The 18,931-nt window shown below is 33.6% G+C and overlaps 1 pseudogene across 1 annotated transcript; it reads right to left on the reverse strand.

The window, feature by feature from the left end:
- Window positions 1-5,287: 5,287 nt before the first annotated feature.
- Window positions 5,288-6,341, reverse strand: LOC306650891 (glyceraldehyde-3-phosphate dehydrogenase-like; annotated as a pseudogene). Its single transcript has one exon. The product of its transcript is annotated as a glyceraldehyde-3-phosphate dehydrogenase-like (transcript).
- Between the last annotated feature and the right edge of the window lie 12,590 nt (window positions 6,342-18,931).

The raw sequence follows: 18,931 nt of genomic DNA on the forward strand, positions 1-18,931 counted from the left end.
GGTTGCCAGTTTGGTGGTAGCAGCAACTACTGTGGGAAGTGTGGAGAACAGGTAAACAAAGAAGACTGACAATCAGATAAATCAAGAAATGAAGAAAAATTGTATAGGCAAAAACCTGTTAGAGAGGAAGGCTGATTTTAGTGGGCACAGTGATGGCAGGGGAAGAAATTCAGTGAAAGCTAACCAAAAATCATCTGCTCTACGGACAGATAAATTGGAGAAAATCTACAGAAAAAGCCTTTGGGTGTGCAGAATGCTCTTGGGCACAGAAACTGGTTCCAACTACAAGCAGTGCACCATAGTAAGCAAAGACAGGATATCACAAACCCATAAAGAAAGTTGCCTGCAGTCACTTATAAATTCCCAAGATGTGCCTTAAAAAGAATAACTGAAATAGGGACAAATAAAATTGTGCCTGGAACATACAGGCTCAGGATATCAAAGGAAAAAAAAACTCCATTTGTTGCTGGTGCCCCATAACTGCTACTGAGAAGATGCCTACTGTGACCATAGAGGAGCATTCACAGTCAAGGACAGATACCCAATATTTCATATTTGTAGGAGTGAAGATGATACACGTGGGGGTTTTGTCCCTATGGCTTAAAAGTGGATTTAACTAGAGGCACTAGAGATCCAGTTGTCCTGCAGAGACTGGCATCTCCCCAGCAATAGGGGGTATGAATCAAATCTCAAATACCCACCAAAAAGTTCCAAAGGTCATTCACCACAAAACTCCAAATATGAAAGTTCAAATTTAGAACTTTGCACCACCACTGGTACAGGATACACACTGTTTGCATCTCTGCCTAGTCTATCCCACCCACTACAGGGACACTAGAAGCAGAGATCTGCTAAAACCAGATGTACCTCCTACTAAAAATAGCAGGCAGACATGTCAGGAATATAAAGGTTCTGAGCTTAAAACCTTTAGCACTACACCCAAGAGTAACAAAGTCAAAAATAATTATAAAGCTGGGTGTACTTGCACAGGCATGTAACCCAGAAGCTTGGGAGGCTGAAGCAGTATTATCTCAAGTTCAATGCCAGGCTTAGCAATTTAACAAGGCCCTAAGCAACTTAGTGGGACCCAGTCACAAAATTAAAAATTAAAAGGGTTGGGGATGTGGCTCTTTGGTAAAGAGCCCCTGGTTTCAATCCCTGGTACTAAATAAATAAATAAATAAATAAATAAATAAATAAATAAATAAATAAATAAATAAATAAATAAAATCCATCCCAGCCAACAGTTTTGACTAACTCAGCAAATCCAAGTACATCATATCACATTAAGAGTTTTCCTTTTTCTCTTGTTTTTCTTTTTCTTTATTTTTTATCCATTTTCCGCCATTTAAAAAAAATGTATCATAAAATTTTTTACTTTTCTTTTTCAAATTTCAGACATTTAAAACTTTTTCAAATATCATTTCATTTTCTTAAATTTTCTTCATTCTGAAGGATTTTATGTATTTGTGGGGTGGGTTCTCTCTGGGAAATGCTTAAAATACATACATAAAATTTTACTTTCACTTTAAATTCTTTCCTCTGGATCTGTTTATTATTCAGTCTTAGATTTACATAGGTGGGATATAATTATATGTAGGTTTGAGTTGTTTTGATCTAACATTTGCTTTTTTGTTTGCACGTAGGTTCTGCCCTTTATGTTGTCCATTCTGCAATCCCTTCCCACACTAACACACAAATTTCTCTGTTCCTGTACCTCTCTTTCATTTTTAATATTTTTAGTTAACTTTTTAAAAATTTGTTCTTTTTAGTTATACATTACAGTAAAGTGTAGTTTGGGATATTATACATACTAATTAGGATCTAATTAGGATCCTTCTTGTGGTTGTACATGATGCAGAGTTACCCTGGTCATGTATTAAAAAAAAAAAAAGACCACGAAAGTTACGTCCTATTAATTCTACTGTCTTGCCTATTACCCTCCCCTCTCCCTTCTCTTCATTTCCTTTTGTATAATCCAATGTATTTCTATTATTCCTCTCCCTAACTCCCTTGTTTTGGGTTACCATTCACAAATCAGAGAGAACATTTAGTCTTAGGTTTTTCGGGATTGCACTACTTCACTGAGCATGATAATCTCCAGTTCCATCCATTTACTGGCAAATGCCTTTATTTCATTCTTCTTTATGGTTGAGTAAAATTTCATTGTGTATATATACACCACATTTTCTTTATCCATTCATCAATTGAAGGACACCTAGATTGATTCCATAGCTTTGCTATTGTGAGTTGAGCTGCTATAAACATTGAGGTGGTTACATCACTGTAGTATGCTCTTTTTAAGTCCTTTGGGTATATGTTGAGGAGTGGGATAACTGGGTCAAATGGTGGTTCCATTCCAAGTTCTCTAAGGAATTTCCACACTGTTTTCCATAGTGGTTGCACCAATTTGCTGTCCCACCAGCAATGTACAAGTGTGTCTTTCTCCCCCTATCCTTGCCAACATTTATTGTTTCTTGTGTTCTTTATAATTGCCATTCTAACTAGAAGGGAATGGAATCTCAGTGCAGTTTTACTTTGGATTTCTCTAATTGCTAGAGATGTTGATCACTTTTTCATATATTTTTTGTATTTCTTCTGTGAAGTGTTGTTTCATTTTCTTTGCACATTTGTTAATTGGATTATTTATTTTTCTGGTGTTGTTTTTTGAGTTCTTTGTATATCCTGGAAATCAATGCCTTATCTGAGGTACAGGTGGAAAAGATTTTCTCCCATTCTTTAGGATCTCTGTTCGTGTTCTTGATTGCTTCCTTTGCTGTGAAGAAGGTTTCAGTTTGATACCATTCCATTCATTGATTCTTGATTTTATTTCTTGTGCTTTAGGAGTTTTATTGAGGAAGTTGGTTCCTAAGTTGACCTGATAGAGAGTTGGGCGTACTTTTTCTTCTAGTAAATGCAGGGTCTCTGGTCTAATGCCTAGGTTCTTGATCAACTTTCAGTTGAGTTTTGTGGAAGATGAGAGATAGGGGTTCAATTTCATTCTATTATATATGAATTTCAAGTTTTCCAAGCACCATTTTTTGAAAAGGCCACCTTTTCTTCAATGTATGTTTTTGTTTTTGTGGTGCCTTTTCCTACTATGAGATAGCTGTATTTATGTGGGTGTTTATCTGAGTCTTTTGTTCTGTTCCATTGGTCTTAATGTCTGTTTTGGTGCCAATACCATTCTGTTTTTGTTGCTATAAATCTATAGTATAATTTAAGACCTGGTATTGTGATGACTCCTGCATCACTTTTCTCGATAAGGTTTGCTTTGGCTATTGTAGGTCTCTTTATTTTTCCAAATGAATTTTATGATTGGGTTTTCTATTTTGGTAAAGAAAATCATTGGGATCTTTATATGAATTGCATTAAGTCTATATAGCACTTTTGGTAGTATGGCAATTTTGATAATATTGATTCTGCCGATTCAGCAACATGGGCAATCTTTCCATTTACTGAGGTCTTCTTCAATTTCTTTCTTTAGTGTCTTGTAGATTTCATTATAGAGGTCTTTCACTCTATTGTTAGGTTGATTCCCAAATATTTTTATTTTTTTGTGGCTACAGTAAAGGGAATAGTTTTATTGATTTCTCTTTCATCTGATATATCATTGGTGTATAGAAATACAATTGATTTATTGGTTTTGATTTTATAACCTGATACTTTGCTGAATTCGTTTATGAGTTCTAAAAACTTTCTAGTAGGTTTTTTGGGTCTCCTAAGTACAGAATCATGCTGTCAGGAAATAGGGGTAGTTTGGACTTTTCGTTTCCTATTGCAATGTCTTTAATTTCTTTTGTCTAATTGCTCTGACTAGGTTTACAAGGAATATATTGAATAGGAGTGGTAAAAAGAGCATCCCTGTCTTCTTTCAGGTTTTAAAGGGAATGCTTTGAAGATTTCTCCATTAAGAATGATGCTGGCCTTGGATTTAGCCTGTGTAGGTTTTACAATGTTGAGGTATGTTCCTGATATCCTTGGTTGTTATGGTTTGAATATGAGGTGTCCCCCAAAACCTCATTTGTGAGACAATGCAAGAAAGTTCAGAGAAATAATTGGGTTGTGAGAATCTTAGCCTAACCAGTGAATTAATCCCTGATGGGATTAACTGACTGGTAACTGGAGACAGGTGAGGTATGACTGGTGGAAATGGTTAATTGGTGATGCAGCTATGGGGTATGTATTTTGAATCTGAAAAGTGGCATCTCTCTCTCTGCTTTCTGATCATGATGTGAGCCACTTCCCTCCACTGTGATGTTCTGTCTCACCTTGTGCCCTGAAGAATGGAATCTGCTGACTATGGATTGAGACCTCTGAAACTGTGAGCCCTCACATAAACTTTTTCTCCTCTATAATTGTGTTGATCAGATCCTTTTAGGCACACCAGCAAAAGAGCTGAATAAAACACTAGTTTTACTAGTGTTTTGAGCATGAATGGATGCCAAATTTTGTCAAATGCTTTATCTAAATCCATTGAGATAATCATGTGTTTCTTGTTTTTAAGTCTATTGATGTGGTGAATTGCTTTATAGATTTTCATATGTTGAACCAACCTTGAATCAGTGGAATGAACCCCATGTGATCATAGTGCACTATCATTTTGATAAGTTTTTGTATGTCAATATTCTCTTAAGAATTTTTGCATCAATGTTTATCAGGGATATTGGTCTGATATTTTCTTTCCTTGATATGTCTTTGTCTGGTTTTGGTATCAGGGCAATAGTAGCTTCATAGAATGAGTTTGGAAGGGTTCCCTCCTTTTCTGTTTCATAGAATAATTTGTGGAGTATTGGTGTAAATTCTTCTTTGAAGGTCTCGTAGGACTCAGCTGAGAATTCATTTGATCCTGAGGTTTTTTCTTTGTTGCTATGCTTCTGATAGTGTCTTCAATGTCATTGCTAGTAATTGATCTGATTAAATTTTCCATGTCCCCTTGAGTCAATTTGTGTGGGTCGTATATCTCTAGAAATTTGTCAATGTCTTCAAGATTTTTTATTTCATTGGAGCATAAATGTTCAAAGTTGATTCTGAATATTTCAGAAGTGTCTGTGGTGATATTTCTTTTTCATTAAGAATTTTAGTAATTTGAGTTTTCTCTCTCTTTTTCTTTCTTCTTCTTTTAGGGAGGTACAGTGAACTTTATTGATGGTATGTGACAGTAGGGGTTCCTAAGCCCCTCACTTTCTTCAGGGAGTCTGGGATGAAAATTGGGAGGAGGGGAGATTCTCAGTGTGTTAAGGGACTGAGTTAGGGGAAAGAATTCCCCAAAAGCTGAGGACCTCTCTCTTGCTCTGTGTTCTTTCTGGGGCAGATGGTCCAGGGGCTCTTACTCCTTCGAGGCCATGTGGACTACAAGGTCCACCACTCTGTTGCTGTAGCCAAATTCATTGTCATACCAAGAAATGAGCTTGACAAAGTGGGTGTTGAGGGCAATGCTGTCCCAAGCATTGAAGGTTAAAGAGTGGATATCACTGTTGAACCTGCAGGAGACAACCTGGTCCTCCATGTAGCCCAGGATGCCCTTGAGGGGGCCTCTGATGCCTGCTTCACCACCTTCTTGATATCATCATATTTGGCAGCTTTCTCTAGGTGATAGATCAGATTCACAACTGACACATTGGGGGTGGGCACACGGAAAGCCATGCCAGTGAGCTTCCCATTCAGTTCAGGGATGACCATGCCAGTAGCCTTGGCAGCTCCAGTGGATGCAGGGATGATATTCTGGGCAGCCCCATGGCCATCACACCACAGTTTCCCAGAGGGGTCATCCACAGTCTTCTGAATAGCAGTGATGGCATGGGCTGTGGTCATGAGTTCTTCCAAATGCCAAAGTTGTCATGGATGACCTTGGTGGGAGAGCTAAGCAGTTGGTGGTACAGTAGGCATTGCTGACCATCTTGAGAGAGTTGTCATACTTCTTATGGTTCAAGCTTTTCACAAACATGGGGCATCAGTAGAAGGGGCAGAGATGATGACCCTTTTGGCACCACCCTTCAAAAGATACCTGGCTTTCTCCATGGTAGTGAAGACACCAGTGGACTCCACAACACATTCAGCACCAGCATCACCCCATTTGATGTCGGTGGGATCTTGCTCCTGGAAGATGGAGATGGACTTTCCATTGATGACAAGGTTCCCATTCTTAGCCTTGACTGCGCCATATAATTTACCATGGGTAGAATCATACTGGGACATGTAAACCATGTAGTTAAGATCAATGAAGGGTCATTGATGGCAACAATATCCACTTTGCCAGAGTTGAAAGCAGCCCTGGTGACTAGGCGCCCAATACGGCCAAATCCATTCACTCCAACTTTCAACATCGTGCCTTAGGGATGCAGGTGGCACTGCACAAGTTGAGAGGAAGCGACTGCCTGTCGAATGGGGAGGAGCAGAGAGCCTCTTTCTTTCTTAGCATGGCAAAGGGTTTATCAATTTTGTTTATTATTTCAAAGAACCAAGTTTTTGTTTCATCAATTTTTATTTTTTTGTTGTTGTTGTTGTTTCAATTTCATTGATTTTGGCTCTGATTTTTTATTACTATCTTCTTGTGTTTTGGTGTTGGTTTATTCTTTCTCCTAGGGCTCAAAGTTACATTATTATTTGGTGATTTTCCATTCTTTTAATGAATGATCTCAATGCAATGAACTTTCCTCTTAGAACTGCCTTCATAGGGTCTCAGAGATTTTGATATGTTGTCTCATTATTCTCATTTACCTCTCAGTATTTTTTTTATTTCATCCCTTATTTCTTCAGCTATCTGTCTTTCAATAGTGTATTATTTAGTCTCCAAGTGTTAGTTAGCTTCTATTTTTTATTTATCATTGATTTCTAATTTCATTTCATTATGATCTGATAGAATGCAAGGTATTATCTGTAATTATTTTTTGTATTTTCTAAGAATTTCTTTGTGAACTAAGATGTGGTCTACTTTAGACAATGTTCCCTATGCTGCTTAAAACAAAGTGTATTCATTTGTTGATAGATGACATAGTCTATATATGTCTGTTAAGTCTAAATTATTAATTGTATTGTTTAGTTCTATGGCTTCTTTGTTTAGTTTTTTATTTGAAGATCTTTGAACTGGTAAGAGAAGTTTGTTGATGTCACCCAGTATTATTTTGTAGTGATCTATTTGATTCGGGAGATTGTGAAGGATTTGTTTTATGTATGTAGATGCTCCATTATTAGGGGCATAAATATTTAAGACAGATATGTCTTGTTGATGTATAGTTTCCTTATGCAGTATGAAATGGCCTTCTTTGTCCCTTCTGATTAATTTTGACATGCAATCCATTTTATCAGAAATGTGATTAAAAACCCCTGCTTGTTTGTAAGATCCATGAGAATGGTAAATTTTTCTCCATTCTTTTACCTTCAGTCTGGATAGTTGTGCCTATGATGTGAGTCTCTTGGAGAGAGCATATTGTTGGGTCTTCTTTTTTAATCCAGTCTGCCATGTCTTCTGATGAATGAGTTTTCCTTGTCAATTTGAATTATATCTGGTTTTTAATTTGAAATAGTTTCTTTTTTAATTGACTATTCCCCTAATGTATTTCCCCCATTTTCTGGATTTCATTTTTAATCTTCATTTGTTTTTCATAGAATATTTTGCTGAGAATGTTCTGTAGTGCAAACTATCTGCTTGTGAATTCTTTTAACTTTTGTTTATCATAGAAGATTTTTATTTCAGTGTCAAATTTGAAGCTTGGTTTTGCAGGGACTAGTACTCTTGGTTGGCATCCATTTTCTTTCAGAGTTTGGTATATATCATTCCAATACTTACTAGTGTTAAGGTTTGAAAAATCAGCTGAGATCCAAATTGGTTTCCCTCTAAATGTTACTTTATTTTTTTCTCTGGCAGTCTTTACAATTGTATTCTTATTTTTTGTGTTAGACATCTTCATAATAATATGTGTTTTGTGGATCTGTTGTAATTGTGCATATTTGGAGTCTTGTAAGCTTCCTGTATTTGATGTTCCATTTCATTCTTGATGTTTGGGAAAATTTCAGACATTATTTCATTGAAAATATTATGCATTCCCTTGATTTGTATCTCTGAGACTTCATCTATCCCAATGAATTTTAAGTTTAGTCTTTCTTTTCCCATATTTCTTGGAATTTCTATTCATGGTCTCTTAACATCTTTCTGCCATGCTCAACTTCATATTGAAGATTATATACTTGATCTTCATTGCCTGAAACTTTGTCTTCCAAGTGTTTAGTCTCCTGGTGGTCTCCTGGTGATTCTTTCCAATGAGTTTTTTATTTGATTTATTGATTCCTTCATTTCAGGAATTTCTATTTTTTTTACCAGAATCTCTGTCTCTTTAAGGAAGTGATATTTTGTTCCTGGTATTTGCTCCCTTACATCATCCTTTACTTTGTAGATCAGTTTAACCATGAACATACTAAATTTCTTCTCTGATATTTCCTCCACAGTGGTATTCCTGGATTCTGTTTCTGAGGCATTTTTGACTTGTTGGAGGTGATTTGTTCCCTTGCTTTTTAATGTTGTTTGTATGTCTACCCATTGAACAGTTGATTTTGAGGCAGTAGAGTCTCTACCTTGTGGAATTATAGTGCCACTGCACTAACCGTGGAAAATCAAAATTTAAATTATAAAAGTAATTCTATTTATAATTGCATCATACATAATAAAATATATATTTTACAAAATGCAAGCTTGTGCATTGAAAAGTATGAAATGTTTGTGAGAAAATTAAAGAACTAATAAATTGAATCATTTAATGTCCACAGTTCAGAATACCTAATGTTGTTAAGTGGCAATAATTCCCAAGTTGATCTATATATTCCACATAATCTCTATCAGAATTTCAGTCATCTCTGTCAAACTTGATATGATGATCTTAATATTAACATGGAAATGTAAGTTATTTATCTCGAATGGCAACAAAATCTTGCAAAAGAACAAGGTTGGAAAATATGTAATTTCACATTTCAAAGCTTACTAAAAGGTTGAGTTACAAAATATGGTACAGTCATAGGGAAGACCTATAGATAAATTGATTATCATTAAAAATCCACAGGTAAAATTCCCATTTGGTTATTAATTTGTATATGAAATTTAATTTAGCATTGAAAATAAAGATTAATTGGAACACAGAACAGCCATGCCCATGTCTTTTTTTATGGTTATTTTATTTTAAAACAGTATTGAGTATTAGTTATAGGGAAAAACGACATGGAAACATAAAAATTCCTATCTGGCTATTTATAGAAAAAGTCAACCATCTTCTCACATAATTTCTTGATGATAAAGTATCTGTGAATTTATTTTACCTTAATTTCTTTTTACATAATTTTTCTAACATGGCTCATTTTTGCATATTATTTCTGATTTTTAAAATAAAACTGAATAAATTTTTAATTAACATAAAAGAGAATGTATATATATTTACAGTATATTGTATGATGTAGTGATACATATATACATTATGTAATATTAAATCAGATCTAACTGATTTGTCCCTTCAAACATTCTTCATTTCTTTATGGTGAAAATTTTCAAAAACCTTTCTTGTAGCTTTTAGAAATAAAACATGATTTATTATCTACAGTCCCTGCACCAAAGAGCAGCAATCCCGAAATTCTTCCTTTTGTCAAACTATAATTTAGTACTCATTGATCAAGCTCTCTCCCCCATCACTAATGCTATATGCTCAAATTTTAAGGCATCAACTTTTTAAGATCATACATGTTAGTTAGAAAATTGAGTATACATTTTTTTATGCCAAGATCACTTAACATAATGATCTCAAATTTCCTTGATATTAGAAGTAACAGGACTTTATTTTTTATTTATTAATGTAATTTGATTATGCACGTGTACCAGATTCCCTTTAAGTGATATTTCACTGAGTGATACAATTTATTAGATATTAGTAATAGTAAAATAAATGTTTCTCTGCTTCTTCTAGCAGGTTGGGTCTGCATAAGCTGCAGGTCTCTAAAACCAGTAAATCTGTTGCAGCACTAATAGTGGGCTATGCCCTCATATATTGCAGCAGACCCCTGTGTCTCATAGCCAAATTTTTCAAGGTTCTTGACTCACAAATCTAAAGATAGAAATTCATAGACAACAGAAGGCAAGAGTAGAAGGAGTGAGATGTTTCCAAATAGAAGCAGAACTCTGGAAGGAGGGAGGGATACCAATAGCAGGATGTTCTTTAGTGTGCTAGTCTGGAAGTATATATAGCACTTAGAAATCAATGTGATTTTAAAAGGTGAAAGACCTCCACAATAAAAAACTACAGAACACTAAAAGAAATTGAGGAAGACTTAGAAGATGGGAAGACCTCCCAAGTTCTTTGATAGGCAGAATTAATGTTTTCAAAATGGTCAGACTTCCACAAGTACTATACACATTCAAAGCAATTCCCATCAAAATTCCAGTGACATTCTTTATAGAAATAGAGTAAGGTGTCATAAAATTAATTTGGGAAAACCAACAGAACCACAATAGGTAAAGAAATTCTTAGTGAAATAAAAAAAAAAAAGCAGTAGGCATCAAAATACCAGAAATTAAATTATTCTAAAGACCTATAGTAACAAAACAGCATGGTATTGGCACCAAAATAGGCAAGAAGATCAATGGAAATGGATAGAAGTAACAGAGATAAACCCACAAACACAGTAACCTCACACTAGACAAAGGCACCAAAAACATACAGTGGAGGAAAGATAGCCTCTTCAACAAATGGTCCTGGGAAAACTGGAAATTCATATGTAATAGAATGAAAGTTAACCCCTATTACTCCCCTGCACAAAAATAACTAAGTGATCAAATTCCTAGGAATTAAACCAGAAACCTGGCACACATTACAATAAATTGTAGTCTCAACACTTCAACATATTGCCTCAGGAACTGACTTCCTTAACAAGATTCCTATAGCACAAGAAATAAAATTAAAAATCGACAAGGATGTGGGGAAAGGGAGTGCTCATATTGTTGGTGGGACTGCAAATTGGTACAATTCCTCTGGAAATCACTATGGAGATTCATCAAAAACTGAGGACAAGAACAACCATTTGACCCAGTTATCCCACTCTGTGGCATACATCCAAAGGATTTAAGATCAGCATACTACAGCAACACATTCACATCAATGTTTATATAGCAGCATGATTCTCAACAGCTAAGCTGTGGAACCAACCTAGATGCCCTTCAACAGATGAATGGATAAAGAAATTATGGTATGTATACATAATGACATATTACTCAGCCTTAAAGAAGAAAGACTTTATGACATTTGCTGGCAAATGGATCTGGAATGTATCATGCTATGTGAAATAAGGCAATCCCAAAACCAAAGACCAAATGTTTTTGCGAGTATGTGGAAGCTAAACCACAATAAAATATAGGAGGAGAAGAAAAGAAGCTCAGAAGATTAGACAAAGGGGGATAGAAGAGATGGAAGGAAGGATAGTAATAGGAAAGACAATAGAATAAATCTACAATAATTTTCCTGTGTAGACATATGAAAATACTTAAGTGATTCCACAACCATATATGCCCAAAATAATGGGATCCTAACGAGAATAAGATATATTCCATACTTGTGTAATTGTATCAGTATGGTTTCTACTGTCATATATAACTAAAAAGAAATAATAAAGTAATATATGCAAACAGCGAATACATTTAATTTCTTATAATGTTGTTTTTATTAGTGTAATATATTTATACATAAGTGTGAAGTTAATTTTGAAATAATTACAAATGTATGTAACATAATTTGTGCCATTCCAATCCCCAGTTATACCCCTTTCCCTCCTCTCTTCCTGTTGCCTAATATCCTTCCTCTATTCTATTTGTCTTTCTCCTATTTATTTATTTAAATTGATGAGTAATAGTTATATAAAATAGCAGAATTTATTATAATACATTCTTACACTCACACAGCATCATATGGCCAGTTTCATTCTGAAATTTTCTTTCCCATTTCTCCTCTCTCCCCCTCAATCCCCTTTCCTACTTTATTGTTCTCCCTTATATTTTCATGATACCCCCTCTCATATTCCTTATTTCTCTGTAGCTTCAGTCTAGGAGAGAAAACATTTAACCCATGACTTTCTGCATTTGGTGTACTTTGCTTAGCAAGATGTCCTCCAATACTATCTATTTACAAGCAAATAACATAATTTCACTCTTCTTTATGGGTGACTAAAACACTTTTGTGTATATATATGACAATTTATTTATGTGGAGGACGTTGAGAACCTAGGCTGGTCCCATAATTTGGCTGTTATGAATTGCGCTGCTATAAATATTGGTATGCATATATCATGATACTGTGTTGATTTGGGTTCTTTTAGATAGATAACAAGGATTTGTTTAGTGGGGTCATATGATCATTCCATTCCTAGACTTTTGAAGAAGCTTCATACTGCTTTACAAAGTTGTACTAATTTGCAGTCCCCCAAAATGTGTAAGTATACCTTTTTCCCCACATTGTTTCCAGCAATAATTATTTGTATTCTTGATGATTGCCAATTCAACTGGAGTGAGACAAAAATCTCAGCATAGTTTTGATTTGCATTTCCATGCTTGTCTAAGGATGTTGAATGTTTTCTTGACCATTTGCATTTCATCTTTTGAGAACTGTCTGTTTAGATAACTTGCTTTTTTATTGATTTGATGATTTTTTAAAATTTTATTGGTTCTTTTTCGTTATACATTGCAGTGAAATCCATTTTGACATAATTATAAAAGCATGGAGTATATTTTGTTCTAATTCAGTTCCCAGTACCTCTCCTTTGCCTTCCTTTCTCCCACCCCCTGCTCTCTACCCTCTATGATCTTTCTGCCATTTACCCATAGTTTTTTTTTTAAGTAATATCTTGTGGATGTAAATAATGGTGAGATTCACTGTGGTATATTCTTTTCTTTTTCCATTTTCCCATCCTTCCTCCCTTCCCATCATTCACCTTTGTCCACTCCACTGAAAGTCTATTCATTTTATTGCCAAGTTTTTTTAGTTACTTTTGCATTCTGGTTAATAATCCCCTTTCAGAAGAATGGTTGGCAAATATTTTATTCCATTTTGTAGGCTAAATCTTCACATTCTTGTTTCTTTTTTTGTGTAATTCTTTTTAATTTGACCCTATCCCTTATTTATCCTTGGGTATGTTTCATTTTTTTGAAATTATTTCATTTGTTCTTTTTAGTTATAAATGGTAGTATAATCTATTTTTATAAAAGCATACAAGCATGGAATATACCTTATTCTAATTAGGATCCCATTCTTCTGGATATACATGATGTGGAGTTTCACTGATTGTGTATTCATACATAAACATAGGGAAGTTTTGTCCAATTAATTCCACTATCTTTTGTAATCCTGTTCCCCCTCCCTTACCTTTGTTCTGCTTTGTCAAATCCAAACAAATTCTGTTCTTTCTCTCACCACCCCTCTTGTTGTATGTTATCATCCACAAATCAGAGAGAACATTTGACATTTGAATTTTTGGGATTGCTTTATTTTACTTAGTATGCTAGTCTCCAGGTCCATCCATTTGCCAGCTAATATCATAAAGCCATTCTTCTTTATGGCTGAGTAATACATCATTGCCTATATATACACAATTTCTTTATTCAATTGTCTGTTTATGGGCATCTAAGTTGGTTTCATAGTTTAGATATTGTGAATTGTGCTGCTATAAATATTGATATGAATGTGTCACTGTATAGTATGCTAAATTTAAATACTTTGGAGTGGGATAACTGGGTCAAATGGTTGTTCAATTCCTCATTTTTTGAGGAATTTCTATGCTGATTTCCAGAAGGGTTGCACTAATATGCAGTCCCACCCGCAATGTATGTGTGCACCCTTTTCATCACATCCTTGCCAACATTTATTGTTGCTTGTATCCTTGATAATTGCCATTTCTGAGCTGTCAAAAAGTCTTATAGAAATTAATGATTACATTTAAAAATGACAGTTTGACCTCCTTTTTTACAAGTTGGCTACCCTTTGTTTTTTTCTTTTGCCTTATTGCTCTGGTTATAATTTCAAAAACTGCTGAATCGTGGTGGTGAAAGTTGGTATCCTTTTTTTCTTTCAGATCTTGGAGAGAAAGATTTTGACTTTTCTCTATTCAATATGACATTAGATTTTGTCTTACATGGCCTTTGTTATGTTGAGGTATATTTTTTCTATATATAACTTGTTGAAATTTGTTATCATGAGAGAATATTAAATTTTATCAAATGCATTTTCTACTTCTATGTAAATGTTAATATGGTTTTGTCCTTTGTTTTGTTGATTTGGTGTATCTCGTTTGTTGCTAAACATCCTGTATATCTGGAATTTATTCCATTCAATCATAGAGAATACAACTTCTAATATACTATTGCATTTGCTCTGTTAGTATTCTACTGAGGGTTTTTGCATGTGTGTTCATCAAGTATATTGGTATTGTTGCTTTGGTTTTTGTAGTTGCTCTGTCTGGTTTGGTATCAAGATAACGATTGCCACATAAAATGAATTTAGAAGAATTGCTTCTGTACAATTTTTGAATAATTTTTAAAGAATTGTTTGTACTTCTTTAAATATTTCATAGAACCCCGCAGTTAAGTCATCTGACCTATGCTTTTATTTGTTGGGGTATTTTATAATATTATTTCAATCTAATTATTTGTTACTGATCTGTTTAAGATATATTTTTCTATATGATTCAAATAAAGAAACTCTGAATCTCAAAGAGATAGTAAAATAATATGACACCAATCCAAAACTGCTAAAAGGAAAAAAAGAATAAAGATCAGAACAGAAATAAGTAAAACACAGACTAAAATAAAATATGAAAAACTAACCAGATGAAGAGCTGTTTTTTTTAAAGATAAACAAAATTGATATAAACCTGATTACCCTAGAAAAAAACCAAAATTCACAAAAAGCAAATTACAAATGAGAAGGGAGACATTGAACCTGATGCCACCAAATTTTAAAGGCTCAATGGAAATTATTATGAGCATTTACACATAAGCAAATTTGTTAACTTATAAGAAACGAATAGCTTTAGAAACATGTATACCTTACTAAGATCGAATCATGAAGAATCAGAAATAATGAAATGTCTATTCATGAGTAACAATATTGATCACTAATAAGGTGTCTACCAGCATGAAAAAGTGAATACCAAATGAATTCACTGTTGATTTCTACCAAACATTTTAAGAATGCCTAATGCCAATTTTCTTAAATTATTCAAAAAATTCAAAAGGGCCAAATTCTTCCAAACTCGTTCTATATGTCCATTGTTATCCTAACACACAAACCAGACAAAGACACAATGAAATAAGGAATATATAGGTCAAGATCATTGATGAAGATAGATGTAAATCTCTTCAACAAAACACTAGAAAACCAAATCAAATTATTTGCTAAAATCATTATTCCTCACGATCAAGTGGATTCATTCCAGTATTGAAAGTAAGGTTCAACAAATTCAAATATGGTACACTACATCCAGAGAATAAAGGACCAACAACATAAACATCTCCATAGTGACCTAAAAAGCATTTGATAAAATTCTATATCCCCTATGATAAAAAATGCTGACTGATTTAGACATGCAAAGGATATCTCTCAACAACCTAAAGCCCAGTTATAATAAACCAACAGCTAAAATCATACTGAATAGGGAACGCTGAAATGTTTTTCCTTAAGATTTGGAAGGGACTTTCAAGGCATACAATAGGCACAAAAAATGCAAATTCCACTTATATGATGTACATAGAGTCATCAACTATCATCTGCAGAATTAATCTCATTAAGAACATTGACATCAGACAAAATGGTAAACAGTGATATAAAAAGGGAAAAACAATAAATGCTGTTTGTGATCATGAAATGTGAGATAGACTTCTAATAAATTCCCAGAAAGCAGAGAAATACTTTTGATGGTTGAAATGGGGATTTGCTTTAAACAGTTAGACTAGGTTTTAACATTACAAATATATTTTTATTTCACTGGCTGATAGATTTTTGGGACCAGGGCTAGCTCCATGAATATGCTATTAAACAGGACTATGTGTTGAGAAGGGACCATCCTTAGTTTAATATTGAATTGCTTATTTTTAAATAAATTTGTTTGAACTTGTGTTTGAAAGTGAAATCTAATGGTTTATGGAGAAGGAACATGATCAGATTAAAATATATAACATGCATGTAAAATAAAGAAACAATGGTTTTCTAAGAAGTATGAACACATTATTCCTACCATATAATTCCTTAATTTTGTTATTCAATGTAACAGCCAACCACTGACATGGAAAATGAAGAAATAGAAAATACAGAACAATAGGAAAATTTATAAATCTTTTTCCTTTCCCTCCTATTTTACTCATCAGAAAGCAGAACATAGAATATTTTGGTAGAACATGTGCATATAAGAAGATAAATAAAAATAGGTGGGAAAGATTTTTTTAAATTATTTCTAATGTTCTGGCCTGAAACAATACATATTCATATGTAGGTTATAAAATATCAACTTTTAAATTTTACATATGAACTAAATAATATCATATTTGCATTTAGAAATGGCATTGAACTATACAAATTTGGACAGTAAAATTCATAAGAATAATTGCATCTTTTAAATTTCCTACTTGTGTCCTGTTTAATTTCCTTCTACTACCTGACTGATATGGCTAGATTTAAAGAAGTATATTAAATAGGAATGGTGAGAGTACACATCCTTATCTCATTTCTGGTTTTAGAGGGAATGCTTTCAGTTTTTGTCCATTTAGTATGATGTTGGCTTTGGGTTTATCATGAATAGCCTTCACAATGTTGAGGTAAGTTCCAAATAAAAGTGGGTATAAGACCTAAGAATTAGACCAAAAATGCTACAACTTCTAGAAGATAACATAGCATCAGTGATTCTACATATTGATGCAGGCATCTACTTTTTAAATAAGACTCAAAAAACTCAATACATAAAACTAAGAATCAATAAGTGGGATGGTATTAAATTAAAAGTTTTCTGCAGAGCATAGGAAAAAATTAAAAGCATGAAGAGAGAGCTTACAGAATGGGAGAAAATCTCTGCCAATTACATTTCTGTCAGGGGATTAATATCCATAATACATAAAAAATTTTAAAAATTTAACACAAAAATGATAATAAATAGTTAAAGAACTACATGGTCACTTCTCACAAGAGAAGTAGCCAACAAATATATGAAAATATGTTCAGCATCCTTATTAATCAGGGAAATGCAAATTAAACCTACACTGAGATTTAATCTTACTCTAGTTTAAAATGACAATCACCAAGAAAACAATAATTGCTGGTGAGCCTGTGGGGAAACTGATACACTCACAAATTGTTGCTGGGACTGCAAATTTTACAACCAATTTGGAAAGCAGTATGGAGATTACTCAGAAGGTGAAAAATGGAACGACCATACAACCCAGCTCTCCCACTTCTTGGTATTTACCCAAAATATTTTAAATCATCATATGACCCCAAATATTTTAATTCCTCATACTATATTATAAAGGCACAACAGTGTTCATAACAGTGAATATCACAAGATCCATGTTATAGAACCAGTCTATGTGCTAATAAATAGATACATGGATAAAGAAAATGTGATATATGCACACGTACATACATACAATGGATTTTACTTAGTCACAAATAAAAATTAAATTACATCATTTGACCGTAAACATTTGGAAGTGGAGAAAATCATGCCAAGTGAAATAATCCACACTCAAAATCCAAAGACTAAATGTTTTTTTTTTTTTTTTTTTTTTTTTTTTTTTCTCATTTGTAGAAGCTAGAGAGGAATGAGGGGGAAAGGATATGTCATTAAAATTAAAAGGAGAATAGTGAAGTACAGTAAAGGTCTGAGAGGAAATGAGGAAGCATATATACCAGGAGCAACTGTGGAGTGAAATTTACCTACTTATTGTATATTCATGTACAAATAAATCACAGTGAATTTCCTTTCTCTGTATATCTGTTATGCACCAGTATAAAACAGCAAATAAATAGAGGGAAGACTAGTTGAGTAGAGAAAGTAAAAAAAGGTGAGGGAAAAATTGAGGGAAAATGAAAGTTCTCAGAATTGAGAACAAGCAAAATGTTATACAAGCATTTATGATAATGTAAAAATGAAGGACACTATTATATATAACTTAAATGCACTAAAAATGGTATTTATCAGTTTTTAAAGTTTCCCATTTAGTAGATTTGTATGTGATTGTATATGGGAATAAACAGATATAGTGATAATTTAATGATGGCAAAGTCATATAGGTAAATTGTGTCACCATTTGAACATTTATTCAATGAGAATATCTTTACATTAATATTTCAATTATGATTCTCAATTTTGTAACAAAGGAAAATACTTCAATTTCCCACAATAACATGGTATGCATTGCCATTAAGTTGAAGATTAACAGTAGTTATTCATTTTTTGTCAACATGACCAAGTTGGTTATTCAGAAATCTGCTCATGGAGATAAAGGTAGAAGTGGTGTTTGAATAAATGATAATCAGGAAAAAATTTAGTGCATTTAAGAGAACAGATACCAAATAATAAAGTAAATAATGTGGAGCTTCAGGGATAAACACCCAGATATTAATGTAGTGTTGAATGTATTTGTGACCTGAATGTAACAGGCAATAAATCAGGGTAAGACTAATAAAAAGATGCTTTGAAACAGGAATATGATGGGAATTATTACCTCATTATTCAGGTCATGAAACCTGAACGAGAAATTCTACATGCTACCTGCTCATAAAACTGGTTTAACAAGGCCCTGAGCAATGTAGCAAGACCCTGTCTCTAAATAAATAAATAAATAAACAAAAAATAAATAAAGGCTGGGAATATGGCTCAGTGATTAAGTGCCCCTTGACATAATGCAGTGCAAAAACCAACA

This window comes from Sciurus vulgaris, assembly GCF_902686455.1.
Source record: "Sciurus vulgaris genome assembly, chromosome: X".
Lineage (NCBI taxonomy): Eukaryota > Metazoa > Chordata > Mammalia > Rodentia > Sciuridae > Sciurus > Sciurus vulgaris.